At 37.1% G+C, this 24,045-nt stretch overlaps 1 long non-coding RNA gene across 1 annotated transcript in view; it reads left to right on the top strand.

Annotated features, from left to right (window-relative positions):
• Positions 1 to 14,633: 14,633 nt before the first annotated feature.
• LOC135212353 (uncharacterized) overlaps positions 14,634 to 24,045 on the top strand; it is a 15,451-nt gene continuing 6,039 nt past the window's right edge. Inside the window, exon 1 of the long non-coding RNA XR_010313882.1 lies at positions 14,634 to 14,822. This is a non-coding gene — a long non-coding RNA (uncharacterized LOC135212353). The remainder of the gene's footprint in view (positions 14,823 to 24,045) is intronic.

Raw genomic sequence — 24,045 nt, 5'->3', positions numbered from 1 at the left:
GTATTCGTTCCATACATTCTGTCACAGCTTCAAAATCATTCTCGTCTGGATCTATTGTGGGACCGCTATGCAAACTCAGGCAGCTTGAAGGCAACTGCAAGGGCTAACAGAGGCAAGGGAATCCGCAGACGTGTTACTGGCACTGCCCTGTTACCAGGGAACTGGCACACATTCCTCCATGTCGACGAGAAAAAGGAAGAACTCTTCCGCTTCCTGTCTAAGCAGGTCATGGAGTCCATCAATGTGCCAGAGAAACAGCTGATTGCTACTGACGGTGAACAGGTAATCTGAATCCCCCTGTTTATATATCATATGTCAATACATGTACCCACATTGTCATGGATCTGTAATATAAAAATTAATGTTAATTTCATATAGATTTTTTTGATGATCAGTTGACCGCCTTCACCATTTATATGACATTTTTAAGCTTATATCAACAGGTCATTGCTGTACCACCCTTTGAAGACACAGCAGCTTTGGCCCCATGCAATCATGAGGAAGTGGACACGCGCATGATGGTTCATGCAGCAGATGCTGTTAAATCTGGACACCGCAGAATACTCATCCGTACCGTGGACACAGATGTGGTGGTTCTTGCTGTGTGGATGGCCTAGGAGCTACATGAAGCAGTCGATGAACTATGGCTAGCAATTGGTACTGGTAAGAGCTTCCCGCTACATAGCAGCACACAAGCTGGCTGCTTCACTGGGGCCAGACAAATCCAAGGCACTGCCAGTCTTCCATGCAATCACAGGGTGTGATACAGTCTCGAGCTTTGCAGGTCGTGGCAAGATACCTGCATGGGCAGTATAGGACATTTTCCCAGAAGTGACAAATGCATTTCTGACCTTGGCATCTGCACCAAGTGAGATTTCTGAGGACACATTGGCAACCCTGGAGAGATACATAGTACTCCTGTACGACCGAACATGTACATGTTCAGAGGTGAATCTGGCAAGGAAGAAACTCTTTGCAAAGAAAGCGCGATCTATTGAAGCAATACCTCCAACACAGGCAGCCCTAGAACAGCAGTGAAGTGGGCAACGTACCAGGGTGGATATTGTTGGGGGCAGTCTCTTGTCCCACGCTGCACTCTACCATCACCATGTGACTGGGGTGGGTGGAAAATGACGGACAGTTTGATCCTTTGTGGACAACACTACCAGAAGCTGCCAAATCCTGCTATGAACTGATCTCTTGTGGGTACAAAAAAGGTTGCAGTGGGAGATGCAAGTGTAAGAAAGCAGCTCTGAAATGCACAGCACTATGTGGCTGTGATAGTGATTGCTCAGACTGATTGGAACTGTGCAGTTCTTATGTGTTATTGAATTGATTGATACGCAAGTTCTCTTGCTTGTCGTGTGTATAATTACATGCATATAAATGTACATAATAATTATGGGTATTATCACTTGATTATCAGTTGATAATGTGAATTAAAACATGTTTCATTACAACTATTTAATTCCTTGGCTCACATTTGTACATCTAGACACCAGAATCAAGTATATAGCTGGCACATAACCAAATATATCGTCATAAAATTTCTCTTTTTTTTAGCCTACCATCTTGAAATCCAATATGGCGTCACCAAATCAACTTCTAACTAGAACCATTCAATTCCTTGACCTCAAATATGTATATCTAGACACTAAAACCAAGTCTCTAGCTGGTATATAACCAGAATTATCTGTAATTAAAGATTTGTAAGCGCCATTTTGAAATCCAATATGGCGGCCACTTTGGGGTTACTACAAAAGTGGTTCCAATACTGAAAATGTTTCCAATATAACATTCTATCATTCCTTCATGTTTGGTTGCTTCCATCACCAAATGCACAATTCTTATGAATTTTTTTGCTATGCCGCTGTACTATCTGTGAATACTCGTGTTGCGTATGATAATTATTTAGGTTTCAATTAAAAGTTTGCGCTATTGTGAATTTGTCCAACTCGAATCTCGTAATATTTAGGTACTACTGCACATGAGTCCCAGCAGATGAGTAACTCGTGAGGTCACAAGTTAACGGGGCTGGGCGTACCCACTTATCTCGTGACCGACGGCACATGCCACAAGTCCCTCGCATATATACCATTTTATTGATCTTTTTTACCAGTTTCTGCTGGCGCTAGAAGTTATCATAATGTCAAGACCGAAGTTTTGTTTCGTTTATGAACGAACTCAACTTAGTAGGTTTAGTTAAAAATGACTAATTTGTTGCCATATTGTACTTTACTTTACATATTTGTATAATATATGTAAATTAAACAATTTATAAAGTATTTGTTCATCAAAGTTCCGTTTTACGAATTTTAAATTGCAAAAAAATTTCAATATATTTTAAATGAAAACTATATTACTAAAAGGTAACAAAGTAACACTCCTAAGTTTGTTTCCCAGGTGAAATAAAACGATCGAAATTAAAAGAAAAATAACATCCTTTATTGAACCTATGCACATGGCAAAACTCGCCGATGAAAATTCACACGTACGAAACATCACTGTAAAAGATTAGAGCCTCCTCTTCTTATTCTTTGAGCCATCGTCTTCCACCTTTCGCTTCTTGGAGACTCGCTGAGAGGAAGAGGAAGAAGTAATTCCTCTGGCTGCATCCTCCACTAATAGCGAAGAGAGGAACTGAGCATCCAACTCAGCCTTCATCATCAACTTCTGCTTCTCATTCTTTGTCAGAACTCTTGTCTTCTTGGCAGCTGCCTTAGTCTTCTTAGGGAGTAATTTTGGCTCCTCCTCCTCCCTCCTCCTCCTCCTCCTCCTCCTCCTCCTCCTCCTCCTTTTGCTTCTTGAGACTCGCTGAGATGAAGAGAAGAAGTAATTCCTCTGGCTGCGTCCTCCGCTAATAGCGAAGAGAGGAACTGAGCATCCAACCCAGCCTCACGCAAAGCCAGGTTTCTCATCTTCTCCTTTTTTGTGGGAAAGTCTCCCTCTCTGTTGGCGAAGAAGGACACAACGTCTTTCAATTTCTCTTTTCCTCACTTCACTTCCTTCTTCTTCTTCGCTTTCTCACCTGGGCTCATTATCTTCAACTTCTGCTTGGCAGCTGCCCTAGTCTTCTTGGGGAGTAATTTTGGCTCCTGCTCCTGCTCCTGCTCCTCCTCCTTCTTTCGCTTCTGGAGACTCGCTGAGAGAGAAGAAGTAATTAATCTGGGTGCGTCTCTGCTAATAGCGAAGAGAGGAACAGAGCGTCCAATACGCCCTCACGCAAAGTCTGATTTTTCTTCTTCTCTTTATGGGACAGTCTCCCACCTCTTGGCGAAGAAAGACACAGCTTCCTTCAATTTCTCTTTTGCTCTCTTCACTTCCTTCTTCTTCTTCTTTGCTTTCTCGCCTCCTTGCCTCTTCATCTTCAACTTCTGCTTTTCATTCTTTGTCAGATCTCTCGTCTTCTTGGCAGCTCCTTAGTCTTCTTGGAGAGTAATTTTGTCTCCTCCTCCTCCTCCTCCTCCTCCTCCTTCTTTCGCTTCTTGGAGACTCGCTGAGAGGAAGAGGAAGAGGTAATTCCTCTGGCTACATCCTCCGCTAATAGCGAAGAGAGGAATAGAGCATCCAATACGGCCTCCACCTGGTCCCCCAAAGTCTGATTTTTTTCTTCTTTTTTGTGGGACAGTCTCCCACTCTCTTGGCGAAGGAAGACACAGCTTCCTTCAATTTCTCTTTTGCTCTCTTCACTTCCTTCTTCTTCTTCTTTGCTTTCTCGCCTCCTTGCCTCTTCATCTTCAACTTCTGCTTTTCATTCTTTATCAGAACTCTTGTCTTCTTGGCAGCTGCCTTAGTTTTCTTGGGAAGTAATTTTGTCTCCTCCTCCTCCTCCTCCTCCTCTCCTCCTCCTCTTCTTCTCTTCCGCCTTTCGCTTCTTGGAGGCTCCCTCTCCTCCTCCTCCTCGTCCTCCTCTCCTCCGCCTCCTCTCCTCCTCTTCCTCTTCTCCGCCTTTTTGCTTCTTGGAGGCTCCCTCCTCCTCCCCTCCTCCTCCTCCTCCGTCCCCTTCCTTCTTCTTCCGTCTTTCGCTTCTTGGAGGCTCCCCTCCTCCTCCTCCTCCTCCTCCTGCCTCCTCCTCTTTCTTCTTCTCTCGCCTGTTCTTGGTTCTCCTCCTCCTCCTCCTCCCCTACCTCTTTCTTCCTTCTTCTTCTTCTTCTTCCGCGGCCCTTCTGGAAGGCTCCCTCTCCTCCTCCTCCTCCTCCTCCTCCTCCTCCTCTTCTTCTTCTTCTTCCGCCTTTCGCTTCTTGAAGGCTCTCTCCTCCTCCTCCTCCTCCTCCTCCTCCTCCTCTCTTCTTTCTTCTTCTTCTTCTTCCGCCTTTTCCTTCTTGGAGGCTCCCTCCTCCTCCTCCTCCTCCTCCTCCTCCTCCTCCTGCCTCCTCCTCTCCTCCTCCCTTCTTCTTCTTCCTTCCGCCTTTTCGCTTCTTGGGGAGTAATTTTGTCCCCTTGGCAACTGGCACACTGATCTCAACATCCTTCTTTCTCTTCTCTTATTCTTCTTCTTCTTCTCTTCTTCTCTTTTCTACCTCCTCGCTGCTGCTAATTTTGTTATCTGTGAAGACCTTCCTCGTCGGACTCTCGGAGATGCCTACCACTGGAGGGGTCAGTTTCCTGGCAACAATGCTGTCGGAGAGAAAGAGAGACAAGAATAAACGAGGATTACATAAAACTGATGCATAAACAAATGAAGAAATGAAGATTATACAATAATCAGACAAGAACAGAATGACGCTAATCACAATTGTTTCTTGCCGGACCTAAGAAGAAAAGAAACGTTAGAGAAATTATTGCCTATGTTTTCCTGTTAGGGTAAAAAATAAATTGCTTTGTAAGGCGTAGAAACATTCTTTATATTATCTACAATTTTTTTTTAATTCATTAACATCATAGGATTTCCAATAGTCGTAGTCTCTTGCTTTGAATCTTGGCTATCTTTTTTTTATATGGCACACCCAGATTGTTTTCATTTTATTGATAATGCATCAATTCTGGAAGCAATCCTCATGCATACCTGTCAAAACTACAAAACACCCAACATCGATCAGACTCTTACTCTAGTTTACTTTTTTTTTTTCTACGGGTAGCTCCCTATATTTTTTATTTCACGTTTCATATCCTACCCTTCTTTATTCACTCTTTCACATTCCATACCCCGCCGCATGGAAAAATACTTTAAGCTTTTTATTAAAGTGCAATATTTGTTCTTTGCTATTTCTCATATTCCAGATTTCTTTGGTGAAGAGTTGTCATCATAACAGATTCCGACTGCGTACACAAATTCCTTCCCACATTAATTTTCCAAAACTTCAAACTCATATTTCATCTCCTATCAACCCAACAATCTGATTCAGCAGAGACCTTACATAATTAAAACCCCAGTTTTTAACTCAACTATTATCTATTTCAAGGCCCATAACACCCTCCTTTTTTAATATAACTAATGAACTAGGCTTCTGATTAATGTGAAACCGAAACCACCAGAGTTTGAGACACAGACCTAATTAAGAAAAATGGATTCAAGCATCTACTCCGCATTATTGTCTTACTTTATATCGAGAAATGTCATCTCAGTTTTGTGGGCATGGTGAGAAAGAAAATTAAGACCTGGCAACTAGGCGCAGAATGACGTGTGTCGACCATGGCGTGGGGCCCCGTGACGTTTACACCTGCCACGCCCCCTTTCTGTATGGCTATCATTATATCAGTACAAGAAATTATATATATATATATATATATATATATATATATATATATATATATATATATATATATACCTTTGATAGAGATGAGGTTTTTTATTTTTCAATACAGGTATGCAGTCACTAGTGGGTTGAAGTTATGGAATAAAAAAATGTTAGGTCTGGCAAAGTTTATTATTCCCTAATTTCAATAACGTCACAACAGTAATTTTAGATGAAGAGTTTAATCGTGCTATATGCGAATTGATTATTGATGAATATGATTGTTGAGAGTGCGCACATAATATGATCATAAACAATATTTAATATGGCTGAGGATTGGATGGAGGTGAAAGGATAGTAATACTTTATTAACAATAAGTGTATTTGTACATACTAGATAGTAGTATAGCAGCTAACATTTTAATGAATAAAGTTACAAGACTGAAGTAATATATATATATATATATATATATATATATATATATATTATATATATTTGTATATATAACATGTATAAGTAAATAAATAAATATAGTATATATATATATATATATATATATATATATATATATATATATATATATAAAAAGAGAGAGAGAGAGAGAGAGAATCTGATAATGCATAATATTCAACTATACATGTCCGTGATAGTAAGCCATTAAACATGACAACATGATACCAACCTATTCAATCCAATCATCAGTTTATTGTTGTCTTGTTCCCTCTTGTAGTATGTTAAGAGTCGCAACACAAAAGCATTACGACAACCTTGGGACAATGGTGAAGCATTCTAGACATAATATAAAATGTCAATAGTAGGCAGTAAGCAAAGTGTCAGCTGGAGCCCTTGTCAATGCCTGTATCTAGCAGACGTGTACCTTTCCTAGCACGATCACCTATCTGACTGCCATCCGAGATTTTTATTTTTTGTCTTCTTTTTCGTAAGAATTACCTATTAATTAAATAATAAACACAAGTGAGGCTAAAATGAGTTTATTCAAACATAATAATTAATCAGTATCTTTAGATTCCATCAAAGAGCAGTATAATTCACTACAACTTATATATTATTTGATAACCCTACAGAAAGGGGGGCGTGGCAGGTGTAAACGTCACGGGGCCTCACGTCATGGTCGACACACGTCATTCTGCGCCTAGTTGCCAGGTCTTAATTTTCTTTCTCACCATGCCCACAAAACTGAGATGACATTTCTCGACATAAAGTAAGACGATAATGCGGAGTAGATGCTTGAATCCATTTTTCTTAATTAGGTCGGTGTCTCAAACTCTGGTGGTTTCGGTTTCACATTAATCAGAAGCCTAGTTCATTAGTTATATTAAAAAAGGAGGCTGTTATGGGCCTTGAAATAGTTAGTAGTCTGATTCTTGTGTGTTTGTTTGTTTGTTTGTATGGTGTTTTTAAGTTGCATGGAACCAGTGGTTATTCAGCAACGGGACCAACGGCTTTACCTAACTCCCGAACCACGTCGAGAGTGAAGTTTTATCACCAGAACTAGCCTGATTCTGAAATTCAAATCCTGGCACTTGACGTAATGAAAGGAACCCATCTCCCCTTGATCGATGCATGGAACTATAAAGGTTAAAAATCTCCTTCAAATTCCTTTCCAAGGTTTGAGAAGTTCAGTTTCTAATCACACTACGTCACACTTCATTATAGCATTGTTCGTGCATAGTCTATATAACTGTCTTTCCCGGTGATACGGTACACTTTTGTTATCTTAAAAGGGACTGGAAAAAGGTACTTGGAAACGTCAGACAAACTTTCAATAGATAGAAAATTAAGAAGCTCTCAAGAAATACAAAAATTGAAAAATTAACATCGATTCTCCATTTCCCTTCAGGTGTTGAGAGTTCATTTGAAATGCGATTATTAAGTTATATTTGAGCCGAGCGTGTCGAACACATTTTGCAATAAGGATTCCGCCCAAATCGAATGACCAAAATGATATTTGTTATTATAAAACCATTTTAGATGCGAAGAGTAAATAGTGTGGACTAAAAAAGAAAGCTCGAAATCTTCGTGTTTCGAAGAGTTTGCAATTGCAGCAGTAAATCCCCAAAGAAACATTATTGCAGCTACGAAAAAGAATGGCGTTCTACTCGACCAAGTAAACCAGTGGAAAACAAAGGCAGACTATTGTAGGATTTAGCCAGAAAACGACTCAGACTCCTGCTGTTGTGGGTCTACGGAATGACCCTTATCGTCTGGGGATCGGACAACCAAAATTCTAAGAATAAGAAAACCAATATTGTTCACGAATTTCTTTTATTTTTCCTCTGGAAGTCAAAAATGGCTCATGTAAGCTCCATAACTGCAATACGACAATATAAAATAATAAAGGATAAAAAATTATGCTTGATATTGATTTACAATGTTTTCGAGCAATTAAGCAGTTTACTTTGAGTGAAATTTAGATATTCAAACAGCACTATTACACATTCTGCCATTCAGCGCTTGAGAGTGAAAAAGGGGTTGGAGTGGTGGTTATTTTAGTGCTCTCGTATTACATTTGCAAACGAGGCACTGGGTTGTTCTTTTGATCTGCAAAGCAGATGTCGGTTGGTAAATACTCCTCTTCATTCTTGACTCAGTCTCATCGACTGTGGTGATATTCTTTAATTAAGTTCCATTCAATTGCTTCCTTCGATGTAGAGGTTGAGTCGTTGAAACACAGAGTACAAAAATAGGAAGGTTTTGATAGGTCTTCGAGCGAAGAGTGGAAGTTGAAGAAGTCTGATATACAATTCTGTTGCGAGAACATTAGTCGAGTGACATATTTCGCAATGTTACACAAACACACGAGTATGCGGATCTAGGTCTGTGACATTAGGCACAGGCTATCATGGGAACGTCAACATGTATTTTGCCAATGGGGCATCGGTTGGCGTTACCTTTTAAACTGATGATCCAAGTGTATTCAAATGAAGATGTGATACAACGCATCGTCAAGGCAATGTCATCTATTCACTAATTAATATTTAGAAATACTGCAAGATCCTACTAGACTACAGTCGTCATCATATTAACACAACAATATGTTGCTATACATAGAATGACGTAATACATTCTATTTAATATGTAATTATTACAGTTAGACAGCAAGATAAATAAATCCAGAAAGTAACGCCACTAAGGTTTGCAGATGTAACGATGGAATGGATGAAAACCCCAGTTGTGTCAAGAAGTAATAGTTAAGAAGATTGAATAGAAAGACAGAAAACTTGAAGTGGGAAACAAGGTAAAATGTTGGTGCAGCGAGCAACAAAAGGAAAGATGCAAACACCCTCTAGTAATGCCTACATTACACCACATGAGGTGCACTGACGGCACTAGCTCCTTACAGGAAAAACTCCAAAGTCATATTTTCATAATATGTTTTGCCTCGCATGAAAATAACTGGCGCCATTCCAGTAATATCACTGATTCCGGTAATTTTTTTTTATTCTCCACATTTCATGGGCTTATACACACATGCGTGCACACATACACACACATTTATATATATATATATATATATATATATATATATATATATATATATATATATATTGTGACGAAGTGCCAAGTATTAATCGTTACTTCACAACAGCCAGACACCTGAACCCTTATCACAGGTACTAAACGACTGAATACTCTAAAGGCAACAGTGATCCCTTAACAACTTACCAGTATTGCAGAAAATCAGACTAAGTTCATCAAAACAGGTGTGGGGTAATCTTGTAAGTAATTAAATTAATCAAGGGGCATCACTCCATCAACAACTTTAAAAGTCTAAGAATTTCCCTGATTTCAGAAGTCTAAGTACTTCCCTGGTTCTAACTCACTTCAAGTAAATTGAAGGAAAACAGATCAATTACCACCCTATGTTCCTACCTAAACCAATCATAAATATATGCATGTATACTGGTGACAAATAAAACCCTTATAAAAATTTTAGATAAAAAAATTTATTATTAAACTAAAAATTTATAAGTGAAATTCACAATATCAGGGAAAATTACTGTTACTTGAAAACAAAGTAAAGTTTAATTAATTCTTGAATCAATTAAGTCAAATTAAATCAAAATTAATTTATCACAAAATTCAAGAAAATTAATTCAATCAAAATTCAAAAGTTTGGGCAATAATTGAAATTTGGAAATTAATTCACAAGTGCTAAACAACAATAAAACTTGAAAAGAATTCTAAGTAAATGCAAATTAATTCACACATATGTAAATTCAATTGAAATATTGAAACTATTAAGTTTTTTAATGAATTAAAATCAAACTAAGTTAATTAAATTGTGAATGCAAATGAAAACACAGAAAAATGTGGTAAGTACCAAAATTGCAAAAAGTATTAATCACACAGAATATAAAATAAAAACACACACTTCAATAAGAAAATGAATAAATACACAAAACATAAAAATCACTTCAAATGAAACAAACACAAAAATTTGCGATGTGTAAAAATGTAAATAGCTTCTCTCAAACCATTGTAACTATTAGTTATTAGTTCTCTAAACCATCATAACCAAAAGTTATTAGTTTTTACCAAACCACTGTTACTATTAGTTATTAGTTGCAACTAATAAAAATATAAAACACTTTACCTTGGTATACCAACTTCTTTCTTCAAAAAATTTACCAATTCACAAAAATAGGCGCCGTTACACACACTTGTAAAATGTTTGTTCAGATTCCACAAAAACACTAAATAATACTAAATAACTCTAAGAAATATCAAATCTGAAATCTAAAAGTTATGAGTGACCATTCAGTAAGTATGAAATCGTTACGTTACTTTGAAATCAAAAGTGCTGTGCGATGGAGAGAGAGAGAGAGAGAGAGAGAGAGAGAGAGAGAGAGAGAGAGAGAGGGGGGGGGGGGGGGAGATGTAAACGCTTTGAGGATTTAAGCCCAAATGAATCTTTCAATTTGCACAAGAGCTGGGCATTTGATCCATCACTCGTTGAAATGTTGCCGGTGCATTCATCAGACCAAACGGCAGAACAGTATACTGATACAGTCCAAAAGGAGCAATAAAAGCTGACAGCAACTTGGCATTCTCATCTAAGGGAATTTGATAATATCCTTTCAACAAGTCTATCTTGGAAACAAACTTGGCTTGCCCAATATTATCAAGTAACTGATCTATAAGAGGCAAAGGATAATTGTCAGCCACACTGATAGACTTCAGTTTCCTATAATCAGTACACATCCTAAATGAACCATCTGGTTTCTTCACTAACACACATGGAGAACTGAAGTGACTTGAACTGGGTTCTGCTAATCCATATTGCAGCAAATACTCAACTTCCTTCTTCAAAACATCTCGATGACACGGTGATAAGCGATAGGCTCTTTGCTTGAAAGGTTTTCCATCTTCTTGAATCTTTATCTCATGCTTGGTCAGATCAGTTCGTCTAGGCACATCTGTAAAAATTTCTGGGAAACTTCTAATTACTTCACTTAGGTCTTCACCTTGTTCAACATTCAGATGTTTCAACTTATCCTTCAAGTTTTCCAAAATTGAAGAACTATTCATCTTGCTTTCAGCTCCCAATTCGTAGCCATCATCGTCTTCTTTAGATAAAGTTGTTTGTGTTATTGACACAGTTTCAGTTTTAGTTTCTGAGAAATAAGGTTTCAAGAGGTTCACATGTATCTTCCTTTGTCTTCTTCTTCTTTCTGGTGTTTCAATCACATAAGTTCTATCACTTAACTTTTTAATTATCTTGTAAGGACCTTGAAATTTATTAGTGAGGGGACATCTCTTGGCAGGTAAGAACACTAACGCTTGTTGACCAACACTAAAACTTCTTAGCTTAGTCTTGGCATCATATCACCTTTTCCTTTTCTCTTGACTCACTTTCAAATTTTCTAAAGAGAATTTTCTAATCTCTTTCAACCTTTTCCTTAAGTTCTTTACATATTCACCTTAGCTTTCCTCTTGGTTTTCTTCCCAGTTTTCTGCAAGAATCTTCAACGGTCCTCTCACGTCTCATCCAAAAATCATTTCATTAGGTGAACATCCCATACTTTCTTGATAAGCATTCCTAACTTCAAACAACATTAACGGTAAACCAACATCCCATTCTCTTCCTGACTCAGAACAATACTTTGTCAGCATACTTTTCAATGTCTGGTGGAACCTCTCTAAGGCACCTTGAGTCTCTGGATGATAGGCAGTAGATAACTGTTGTTTCACCCCTAACAAATTCATCACATCCTGGAATAACTTTGAAGTAAAGTTTGTTCCTCTGTCACTTTGTACTACCTCTGGTATACCAATCTTTGAGAAAAACTCCACAAGTTTTTCAGCAACTATCTTAGCAGATATGTTTCTAACAGGGATCGCCTCTGGATATCTTGTCACAGAACACATTAATGTTAACAAATACTCATTTCCTTTCTTTGTCTTCGGCAACGATCCAACCATATCTATAATCACTTTGCTAAAGGGTTCTCCTCTAACTTCTATAGGTTGTAGCGGGGCTTTCTTGATGGTTTCATTCGGTTTTCCAGCTATCTGGCAGGTATGACACTCACAACAGAATCTTCTAACATCTTTGTGAAGCCCAGGCCAGAAAAAATATTTCATGGTCTTCTCCACAGTCTTCCTGATTACCATATGTCCAGACTCATGAGCTACTGCTACCACTTGCTTTCTCAACGGATATGGAATCCAAATTTGATGATATTCGCCCCATACAGCATCTCCTGGTATATCTGTAGGTCTATTCTTCCTCATCAGCAAACCTTCCTTCAGATAATAACAAGTACTAGTTAGTTGCTTCTCTTCTCGATCAACAACTCTGTAGAACAAATCAGTTAACAATGCATCCTTCTTCTGTAAGTCCATTAGCTTCTCTCTTGTCACTTGACCAACTTCAAGGGTTGAATTCTCAATATCTGCTAACTCAGTTACTGTAGTTTCACTACTGTCTTCAGGAACACGTTGACTACTCGGAGTCTCTTCAAGAACATCAGGTTCTTCTTCGTCGTCATTGTCTTCTTCAAAGGAAATCTCTTCTTGGTCAGCACTATGGGAAACATCACTTCCCTGGAACAATTCTTCTAAGCACAAAGATCCTTCACTTGATCCTTCTTGGGTGGGTATATCCTCAGTTTCTTCACTTCTGGTAGTTACACAACTAGGAAACAGGTGGGGGTTATTCTTCTCCAACTCTACTGTAGGACTAATCCTCAATGGTTTGTCTGTCACCACAGGACAAGGAATAAATGGCACACCACCAACTTCATTCCCTAACAGAACATGTACACCTTCCACAGCCAGTGAGTCCTTTACAGCAAAATCAACATTCCCTGTCACCAATTCACATGACAGGTGTAAGCAGCATATAGGAGTTACTTCCTCTCCTCCTATACCCTTCAAAATAACTGAATCTCCTGTGATTCTCTTCTCCAACTGAGGGTGAGAACCACGTACTAACGTACTACCACACTATGTTTACTCCCTGTATCACGTAATATCTTGACTGGTACCTGCACACTTCCTTCTTGAGTTGACAGCATACCCTCATAGATATATGGCTTAAAAGCCTCCACACTGCTAAGCCACTCACTGCTTGAGGTTACATTTCCACTGGTTGCTAAACATTCAGCTTGTTTGGTTTCATTCTTCTTTGGAGTTTGATTCTTTCCCACACTGCTCTTCATAGTTTGTTTCACCTGGTCACCTTTCACAACTTGGCTTTGACAGCTGTTGATTCCAGTAACACTCTTGACTGAAGTGTCCTGCTCTTCCACACTTGAAACAGACAACATTAGGTTTCTGTAACTGTCTTGAAAAACTGGATGAGGATTTCACATTAGCCAAAAAACTGGCATGAAACAACGGACTGTTGTTCTGGACAGTCCGTTGTTTCATGCCAGTTTTTTTGGCTAATTACACCAGTTTTAAGGTCTTCCTTGTAAAGTTGTATCACTCTCATACGATTCTCAATAAAAGTATATGGTTTAGACATTGTTAACACAACCACACTCACTCAACCACACAAAATAATGTTAGCAACGAATATGGCAGAGCACGAGAAAAGAATTCAACATCCAACAGTTACTGAAGAGCTCCTACACAGTTAGACTTACTGTGAGTGAGCCAGTAGCTCTAGTTAAGTTCCCAATTAGTCCATTTCAATCAGCCGAATTTTCGTTCCTTTCAATGGCTGATTTTCAATGGCATTGGATTAAGATTCTTCACTGGGGATCATATTGCAAACAGAATACTTTGTGGCTTAGAGATTGTGGAATTGAATATATCCACAACTAGCCAGGGAATTCCCCAGACATTTCAACCATTAAGCAATCATAAAAAGAAAGTTACTGAATGTGGACACGTCTTGCAGAGCAAAGTTTGAAACGCGCTTGGGACGATCTGGATGAGTCCCTCCTGCAGCAGTTTTCAGATTCAATGCCCAGGACACTCCAGAAAGTCCGTAAACGTTGTGGCATGCCTATCAAGTACTAGGGCAGGAGTTGGTGATTATTCATTTCAAATTTCATGATGGTTGTTTTAATAATTGATTTTTCCTGAATATTTTTAGTTTGTTATACTCATTTTCTTCTACCATCTTCCCTACCACGCAAAGTATTATGACAGGTACTGTATTTACATATATATAATATATATATATATATATATATATATATATATATATATATATATATATATATATATGGAAAGTGAGAGACAGAGCAATAATTACTCTGATTTCAGACTGGAATGCCTGGCTACCACCTGGGTGGTCGAGTGCCATGGGTCTGAACGGCGATAATATTACACGGTTTAAATCTGTAAGTAATTCAATTCTGATGGACTCACCTAGATAATGAACGTGTTTCAGGTTATGCAAGACGTATCCAGAGATTCATCTAAGCCTCTTCATCATTTCAACATGGACCACACTTACGGCCTTGTGAAAGGACCAACAAGAACAGTAGGAGGACAGTTCATGTTTTGCTTCTGTAGTGCCACTGAAAATTCATTTCATCAACAAAGAAAACAAATGCTATCACAGCTCCTGGAGTAAACATCTCACCAAGTTTCCCTGCTACTTGATGGACTCATTTACCACGCAACAGTCTGTGCCCTATGAATCAAGACTACTATGTCTAAAGGTGAATTTTTCAAATCCCAGTTTTTCAGGGGAAATATATACTTTTACCCAAGTTTTGCATAGTTTCCTGAGTTTAACTTTTTTAGCCGTCCATTCATTCCTACTGTTGACAAGAAATATATGACATAAGTCTCATTCTGATGCACTTTTCGATAAATACAAATACTGGCATTTACAAGAACAATGCATAATTATTAACTATTGCAGTATTATCCTGCATAAATAAGGCATTAAAATCAAGAGTAAGGAACTAATTTCCTCGGGAAAAATTCAGGTAAGAGTAAGCTGGCGACTGATGAGAGAATGACCCTCGTACCCCCCATATTTAGATAATTTAGATCACAAAAAATAAATGAATAAATAAAAGAGCCTTAGTCTCGATTAATGGCATACATAATCATATGTATGCCATCATAAGCTGTAAAAATTGAATAAAATATTATTTAAGGAAATAATACAGAGTACACAATAAGTTTTAGCATATTGACAAACATTTTAGAATGGTTTACTATAATAAAACGTTTTCTTTAAGCTACTTATAGAGTATTTTCTTTTGTTATTTTAGCACGGACTAGTATAAATAGGAGGCGATGATGTACTTCCTGGAAGTTCTGGATTCCATTAAAGATTCTCAGATACATGTCAATTTTCCGGTTACAGTCCGATTATTTTCATACATTGCTACTAATTGCATTTAAATTCATAGGATATATTTTAGGTAAATAATACGGTATATGTCTAAGCATTATTTCATATAACAGGGCTACATTTTGATTCAGCTGACCCCCCATTAGTATTTCACTTTTTTGGTACCAAAATTTGGAAAATATGTTCACTTTTCATTTGTTTGTTTCTATGTCAGCATTTTATCCAGAAAGAATTCAAAAATTACACTTTCTAACCCCACCCCCCAGAACTTTTTTGTTGCAGAAATTAACGATTGTTCAACTGTGAGGTAGAGTTTCGCAATAATATTGGCAAAATAAAACCTTTATCATTTGTTTGTGGCTTGTTTAGTTCTTTATAATGTCCTACAAGCCTCACTCTTTGAAAATGGCTAATTTCCATGTTCAAAATGGGCGCCATTTTCAATTTTTTCTGTTAAAAACTGCTAATGTGGTCCCCTCTTTTCCTTTGATATTATAGTCATTTTAACATGTACTCTTCTTTAGTCTTGTTTAATGTATATAGTGTCTCCTATTAACTTACATTGCATTGCTAGTTTATAGCTCTCTAGAATCCTCATTATAAAGAATAATTAATAATGCATTTATTAGCATTATTTCAAAATACTATGTTTGAGGAGGCTTGTTACCTATTGTTTGAAGTCTTGTCCATAGTATTACTTTTGACGGTAATATCACCAGTTTGGTCTATCAAGAGGTGCTCATTTAACCACAGTACCACCATAGCCAGGTTTTTTATTTATATATTTCAATAATATTGTTTACAAATAAATAGTGTAAGTATTGAAACATAACACATTTCTTCTGCCTCTGTAGGTGGTGGCAACGGTGATGTTGACTGCATCTAACTGGAAGTATGGTATCTTTTAACCTAGATACCCTCCCAAGCACACCTACTAATCTATCAATAAATCTGTCCAGGAGGTTGTGTTACAAAAAGGGTGTTGCTGGAAAGTTGACTCAGTTTACCTCTGTGAGCTAGGGAACATTTCACAAAACCTCGCAAGAAAGAAACGATGAAATATATAGGCAGCTTCAGGTCATATGGCCTAAGGGTCCCATGTGTGTTCACCACCGTGCCTGCTATCAGACATACACAAATCATGATCATATTGCCAGAGAGAAAAGACCCAGGGAGGATCTGTCAACTGAGATATGACAAAGAAGGTAAGATCGTACCACTGATAAAATGTCGTACCTTCAGTGCAGGGCAGAAGTTACTTCAGAAGCAGAAATTCTAAATGATGAACGCATTGCGTGTGAACCTCATGGAAGAGAGCCCATTGCAAATGATATTATTTACCATCATTAGTGTTACAAAGATCATCTACAAAAAGACAAAGCAAATGATCCATATGAATGTGCATCAGCTCATATACTAAGTTGATGAAGTGCACAAGGAAATATTAGAAAACCACAAATCGATGAAAACCAGCATCCTCTTGGACCATGCAAAAAGGGAAAGAAAGTGGAAACTACAAGAACTGAAGAACCGTTTGCTGAAAACATTTGGCAAGATAATATCATTTTGGCACTCAAGAAAACGATGGGAATCTGGAATAGTTTTCTCCTCCAACATTCCTAAAGGTTAGGTTTTTGAATCTGCAATGATTATTGCAAATGACATAACCGCAGCAGCTCCTAATGATGATGATGATGATGATGATGATGAAGGCTGTGAAGATTATCCCATTCAGCAGTCTGATCTCTACCATTCAGCCATATATTTCAGACATCCGTAGAAGAAAGTTAAATGTCTTAGAGAATCAGATTGCCAGTTACCAGAAAATGCCAAGTTTTTGACCTGGATAATGTGTCCAACAGAATTTGGTACTGCCGACAATGCAGATATCGAATCAGCAAACCCTGATGTCAGTTGGACAGGACTTGGTGTACAATGTATCAAAAGGAAGAGTAAAATCCCCCAGACATGTGTCAGTAGCTATGACTGAAAATCTGACTGGAAGTTCACAAGTGGTAATGATTCATGTTATAGATAGCAATATTTTGCAGAAAATTTTCACAACGTTCTGTAGGGGCAGCAGTGATCTGAATGAGCAGACACTTAATGGCAGTGGCACCACTCTGAAAGCAAAGCTTAGCCATCTCCAAGAATCAGACACTGTAGATATGTCAGGGAACATTCAAGGGAGTGTCTTCATCATGGATCAAATGGCTCTTCTGCGCACAATGACAGAAATGCCAGAATCTGGACCTGTGTCTGGAGTGGACCTAGTATTTGAACAGTATAGGTCTGTTTCCTTTAAAAGCCTGGAAAGAAGTAGCCGGTCTTCAGGTGGTGCCCTTCTAATGAAGATAACCAAGCACAGACAGAAATGTCCAAAACAGTGGCAAAGGATTTTTGCTGATGATCACAACAAGACAGAGATGATACAGATCATGAATAGTGAATGGGTACAACTAGAATATTCCTAACTCATCATAGAAGAACAAGTTCATGATGAGGTAGTCAGTGAGCTATGTTCTAGTCAGGAGGAGGCATATGGTAGACTCCTACTTCATGCTCATCATGCAGCGAAAAATGGCCATGATACCATCATCCTGAGTTATTGCTCTTCATCGTTAAGAAAAATACAAGCTCATTTGTTTCTTGTAACAGGCTCAAAATAACGCTCACGCATAGGTTGACATTAACACCTTAGCAAGGCAGTTGGAGAGGGCACGTGCAAGGCAATAGTTGGCCTGCATTCATGTCAAAGGCAAGAGGGAAAGACTGGATCTAGCACAGGGAAACAAAGTTTCAGAACTTGCAATGCAAAGTTTGGGTGATACCTTTGAAGTGAGTGAAGAACTGCACTCTGCTCTGTGTTGTTGACTATGCACAAAATATCAATGATGCAAGGTATATTTTTTTCTGTGTCAGGAGCCACTAATCACAACAACTTCCACCAACATAAAATGCAATAAGACAATGCATCCTTTAGAAACTAATCCTGAATCCTCAGTCCCAGTGGTCATGGCTGGACTCTGACTGATGGTACAGACAAACAACCTAACCCCCTTCTCCTAATGGAGTACTCAAACTGTGGATGTAAGGCAGCATCTCGTCGATATCCTTTCTTAAAAAAAAAAACATTGTTCCTGCAAGGGAGCAGGTCTTGCATGCGCCGATGCATGTCAATATAGGGACTATGAAAACAGAACACAGGTATCACAAGTGGACAACGAGAGTAATGATGATGATTTTGATGATAATTCAGACTCCACTGTAAATGGACTTGTTAACACTAAAAACAGATTGATGTCAATTTGTTTACTATGCAGTTTATTACCAACTGTTTTTATCATAATTATCTCTAATGATTATAAAGTCATGTTTTGAGATGCGTAAAAGTATTAATTAATTTGTTTTGATATGCCAAACTGTGTTCTTTTGTCAAAATAAAACCCATTGTTTTTAATTGAAATTCCATAATGATATAAAGCAATAAATTTGCTATAATCACGCCAATAATATGAACTGAAATCATAATAATTAACAGAACAGTTCTAACAATTGAGAAGGACAATGCGACTACTTCGAGGATGAATAGAACGCGATTCTTAATGCAAGGAACCTCTTAGTTAACTCACATGAAATATGTAAATAGCATAGTTGGACTGGGTGGGTGAACAGGCTTGTGATTGGTCAAAAGAATAGGGGGGAGGGTGAGGGGAGGCGCCGGGTAAATAATGTCATTTAGGGAAGAATATGTAACACAAATGTGCCAATAAGACCACGAATCTGCAGAATCATACCTGAAAACACAGAATCTTGTAATAGACACTTACATGAAACTAAAGAAATCGTATTCTAAAGGCAATAACGGGTCCAGGAAAATATCATTAGAGGGGCACCAATTTTCATATTATACATACATAGATACATACATACATACATATATATATAAGCGAATACCACAGGAAAATGATAGGCAGAAATCCAAGCGCTTTCGTCTTTACAAAAGAACGAAAGAAATACAGTTGGAAAGAAAGTTATCAGGTAAACAAAAGGATCAAGAATACCAGATGGTTAATTGTTAATAAGTTAAAAATAAAAGAGATAATCCAGGATTATCGGATATCACACGGTCACAAACTTAAACAGATTTAACCATAAACGAAACTAAAACTAAAACGTAGCCATGCAAAGTCTCAAAACATGTATAAAACTGAATATATCAATTTTGTGGCTTATATTTATCCACAACTTTTTTTCGTTATGAAGGCATCGAATTTAAATAAACCAAGACTTAAATTTAGAAGATTTCCATTATTTGACTTGATGAAACAAGATTTTTTGATATTCCTTTTAAATGTGTCATTACATGGGATTAGAGCTCTTGCTTGACTCCAGTTAATAAGATGACCTAAATCTCTCATATGAATGAATAATACATTCAATATTTGCCCAGTTGTCACAGAATATTGATGCTATTTGATTCGTTGTGTAAGAGATTTTCCAATTGTCCGTAATATATTTTATCACACTTTTTTACAAGGAATTTCATATTTGCAGCCTGGAAGATCTTTAGGAGAATTTTTTTTATTAATAAAATCTTCACATTAATGTTATCGAAAGCAACGTCTATGTTAATAAAACTATAAAATTCTAGGAATTTCTAAAAACATTTCATCATACAGTAATTTTACAATGTTATGCTTACCAAATTCAAGTTTTTCATTAGTTAAATAAAATGTTTCCCTACATCTACAAACGTCCTTGGATATTTAAGTTTCAAGGCAATATCATAAATAGTTTTAAATTTACCGTCAATAAACTGCGGGCTACAGGGTAGACAGAGTGCTTCCATTGTCTAAAAAATACTGCCGAATTTGAGTTTAGCTTCCACTAATCTGGTGGTATATTGTTGAGATGTGTTTATACCATTAACAGTCAAGGAAATATTGTCTCTAACCGTTTTCAATCCAAGTTCAGCAGCAACAGCGGCAGAAATGAAGTTACACTGACAGCCACTAATCCTTCAAACACCTAACCTTTAACCCCTCTTCAAATGTACTGGTAAATGTAGGCAAAACTGAGTAATCAATAATAAGACTTAGCATTAGCAGGAACAGACTTAGGCTTTACTTTACCAGTTGAAGGTCCAGATTTAGTTTCAGCATTATCTTTACTTTCATCAGAACTAGAAACCTAAACATATAAAAATCCCATGTGCCATTCTGAGCAGTACCAGCAATAAGAACGAAAATAGTATCTGCAAGATCCACTCTCACGATTTAAGTTTGAGCATTTGGTACAGACCCCATATTTCCTAATTTGATCTAACTTAGAAATAGAACTTTCATATTTAGGAAACTTATTCATGGGTTGAGTAGCCTCCTTACCCAGCTCTTTTATGTATATACTACATGGCTTGAATCCTTTATTTTTGTCATATTTCACATCAACAGCTAAACTAGCTACATTATCACTGGTATCCAAACCCTTAGGGGAAGTAAACTTACTCTTGAATTTAGATTTTCGTTTGCTAAGGAAACGACCACAAGCCTCAAAGTAATTCCCAGTAATATCCTTCAATGAAGGCTTAGCATGATTAGTTATTTGCATCAACTGAAGTTTGAACTGGTCTTTCATACCTTCCCAGATAATAATAATGATAAAAAAACTAAAGTATAGGTGTCTACGGTAATGCCAAGCTTGTTTACCCTTTCAATTACCAAACGCACTTTTTAAATGTATTCGTAAGGATCCGAAGTGTAATATAACCTAACTTCAGTCAACTGCTTCAATACATTAAACTTCTGGGTATTCTCTAAGGCAAAACCTTTCATCAGCAATTGCTCAGTATAAGTATAGCCCTTTTTATCAGCTTCTTATGAATTGACAAGAATCAAAGCCCTGCCAAATAACTGTTGTTTTAATAGTAAAAGTTTATCATATTCTGGATATCTAAATTTGCTAATAGTACCTTCAAACTCTTCAAAAAATATAGAAAGTTCTTCTTAAGTGAGTTGTTATACTTAGGTAAGGGTGCAATTGGACTTTTTAGCTACGGAATGAGGAGGAGGGGAGTCAGTTTCAACTGGCTCAAGAGGAGCTAAGCACTGAAAGAGTTTATCACTGTAATCCTGACATAACTTAATTTCTTCTTCATTTGTTTTCCTCTTTGTCTGCATCCTGTGAGATTGCTAACTACACTTTGGTGTAATCATTCCTCAAATTTAAGAGTAAGAATTTGTTTATTCAACTCCTTTAAGTCAACAATCCACTCCTCGAACTGCTATTTAGATTTCTCAAGTTCGGCCGAATCTAAAATAAGAAATAACCCTCTATGGTTATATTGCTCAGTAATACATTTCCTAATATATTTGCGGACATTCACAAGCTTCCTAAGTTCCGCCATACTGAATATATATGCTTAAAAAATATATTTAACTTCAATGATACCACAAAACTAACTATTTTAGAATAACTACCAGACACTATCACTGCTCCACGTTGGGCTCCATATTCAAAACAAGAGTAATATATATCGTATAAATAAACCTCCAGGAGACAATGAATGGAGTAGCTAACATTTCAACACATATATTATTAAGTCACAACATAGTGTCTCAATAATGTTACTATTGAAAATTAATGATGCCACCCAGATGCTGTGTCCATGGCACTGGACCCCATGTCCCCTCGTCTTGAATCTCTCACAACCTATTCCAAAAAATCACTACCATAAATATAATGAGATCCATAATATAGATACAACCCTACAAATACAAATTCAGACCACTAAACTTCTGATAAACTAATCCCTATAGATTAAACCTTGCTAGGAAGAATATGCAGTCATGATATAAACCAGGATATTGTATAAAAAGATCTCTAATTTAATTTAAGGGACTAGTGATATGGACGTCAAGAAAAATTGTTAGCAAAGAATAAGAATCATTACAAAGCTCACTATTAAAGTTTCTAAATGTTTCCCAGAATTAAGCACAAGCCGTGATAAGGAGAATGGTGAGTTGTTGGTGGGTGGGAAACATCTGCCGAATGTTAACAAATAAACCTCGAAGAAAATTCTGTTTATTTATCTGAAGTTCTTCAATGGTTCAATAGACGTTAAACGACGAAAATAGTTAGGAAGTTAAATATCTAATTGTTAGCACACAACTGCTTACGTTACCAACAATGACTACTTAAAAGAATTAAACAAGGACGAAGAGATCTTTTTAGATAAGGAAAAATATGTAAGAAACTTATAAGACGTATATTATATCTTATTTTCTACATTCCTTTTAACTGTGTCGCTTCTCGGGATTAAGGATCTTCCCTGACTCCAGTTAATAGGATGATCTAAATCTCTCCTATGTATGAATATTGCATTCGATATTCGACCAGTTCTCAATAAATATCGGTGCTGCTTGATTCGTTGTGAAAGAGATTTTCCAGCTTGTCCATAATATATTTCATCACACTTTTTACAAGGAATTTCTTATAAACAGCCTTAGGAGAATTTTTTATTACTAAACTCTTAACATTACTATCACTGAAAACAACATGTATGTTGAAAACTTCAAAATTCTAGGAATTCTAGAAAAAAAATATTTTATTTAACTAATGACAAACTTGAATTTAGTAAACATAACGTGATGAAAGGTTTTTAGAAATTTCTAGAAGTCTAAAGCTTTTAAACATAAATGTTGTTAATGTTATGCGTTTAGTAATTAAAAATTCTCCCAATGATGTTCCCGGCGGCATATATGAAATTCCTTGTAAAAAGTGTGATGAAAAATATTACGGACATATTGGAAAATGTCTTTCACAACGAATCAAACAACACCAATATTCATTGAGAACTGGTCGAATATTGAATGCATTATTCGTACATATGTGAGGTTTAGATCATCCTATTAACTGGAGTAGGGTAAGATCGTTAATGCCGTGTAGCGACACAATTAAAAGGGATATCATTGATCTTGTTTTCAGAATTGATATATTTTCATATATATACCGAAGGTGATTTTTTAGTTGATAATAATTTCGTCCCCCATGGGATCGAACCACCGTCCAAGTGGACGGGAACGAAATCAGGACAGACAGTGACGCTATCCAATCAGCCAACAGAGACGCTTCACAAATCACCTTCGAACTCGGTGTTTTCATAATTAGAATCGATATGAAACCCCGTCTCCCATGTTAGCCAATTCGAGCGTTTGACCCACGTAGCCTTTGTTATGAATAATTATCACATCAAACCGTGATTCATTTATATATCATTCGAGCTACAAATGTCCTTATGTCCTTTAATATCTAAATTTGCGAATTTAAATATTAAAGGACATTTGTAGTTCAAATGATATATAAATGAATCACGGTTTCGTGTGATAATCATTCATATATATATATGATATATATATATATATATCTATATATATATATATATATATAATATATATATATATATGTATATATATAGATATATATATATATGTGTGTGTGTGTGTGTGTGTGTGTGTCTCAACAACCACTTCCAGCCTGCAAGATTAGTAAACAAGGGTTTGCATGAGCAACACGAT

Source organism: Macrobrachium nipponense, chromosome 40, assembly GCF_015104395.2.
Source record: "Macrobrachium nipponense isolate FS-2020 chromosome 40, ASM1510439v2, whole genome shotgun sequence".
Taxonomy (NCBI): Eukaryota; Metazoa; Arthropoda; class Malacostraca; order Decapoda; family Palaemonidae; genus Macrobrachium; species Macrobrachium nipponense.
The sequence above is the reverse complement of the archived record's forward strand: the minus strand, read 5'-3'. Positions and strand labels throughout refer to the sequence as shown.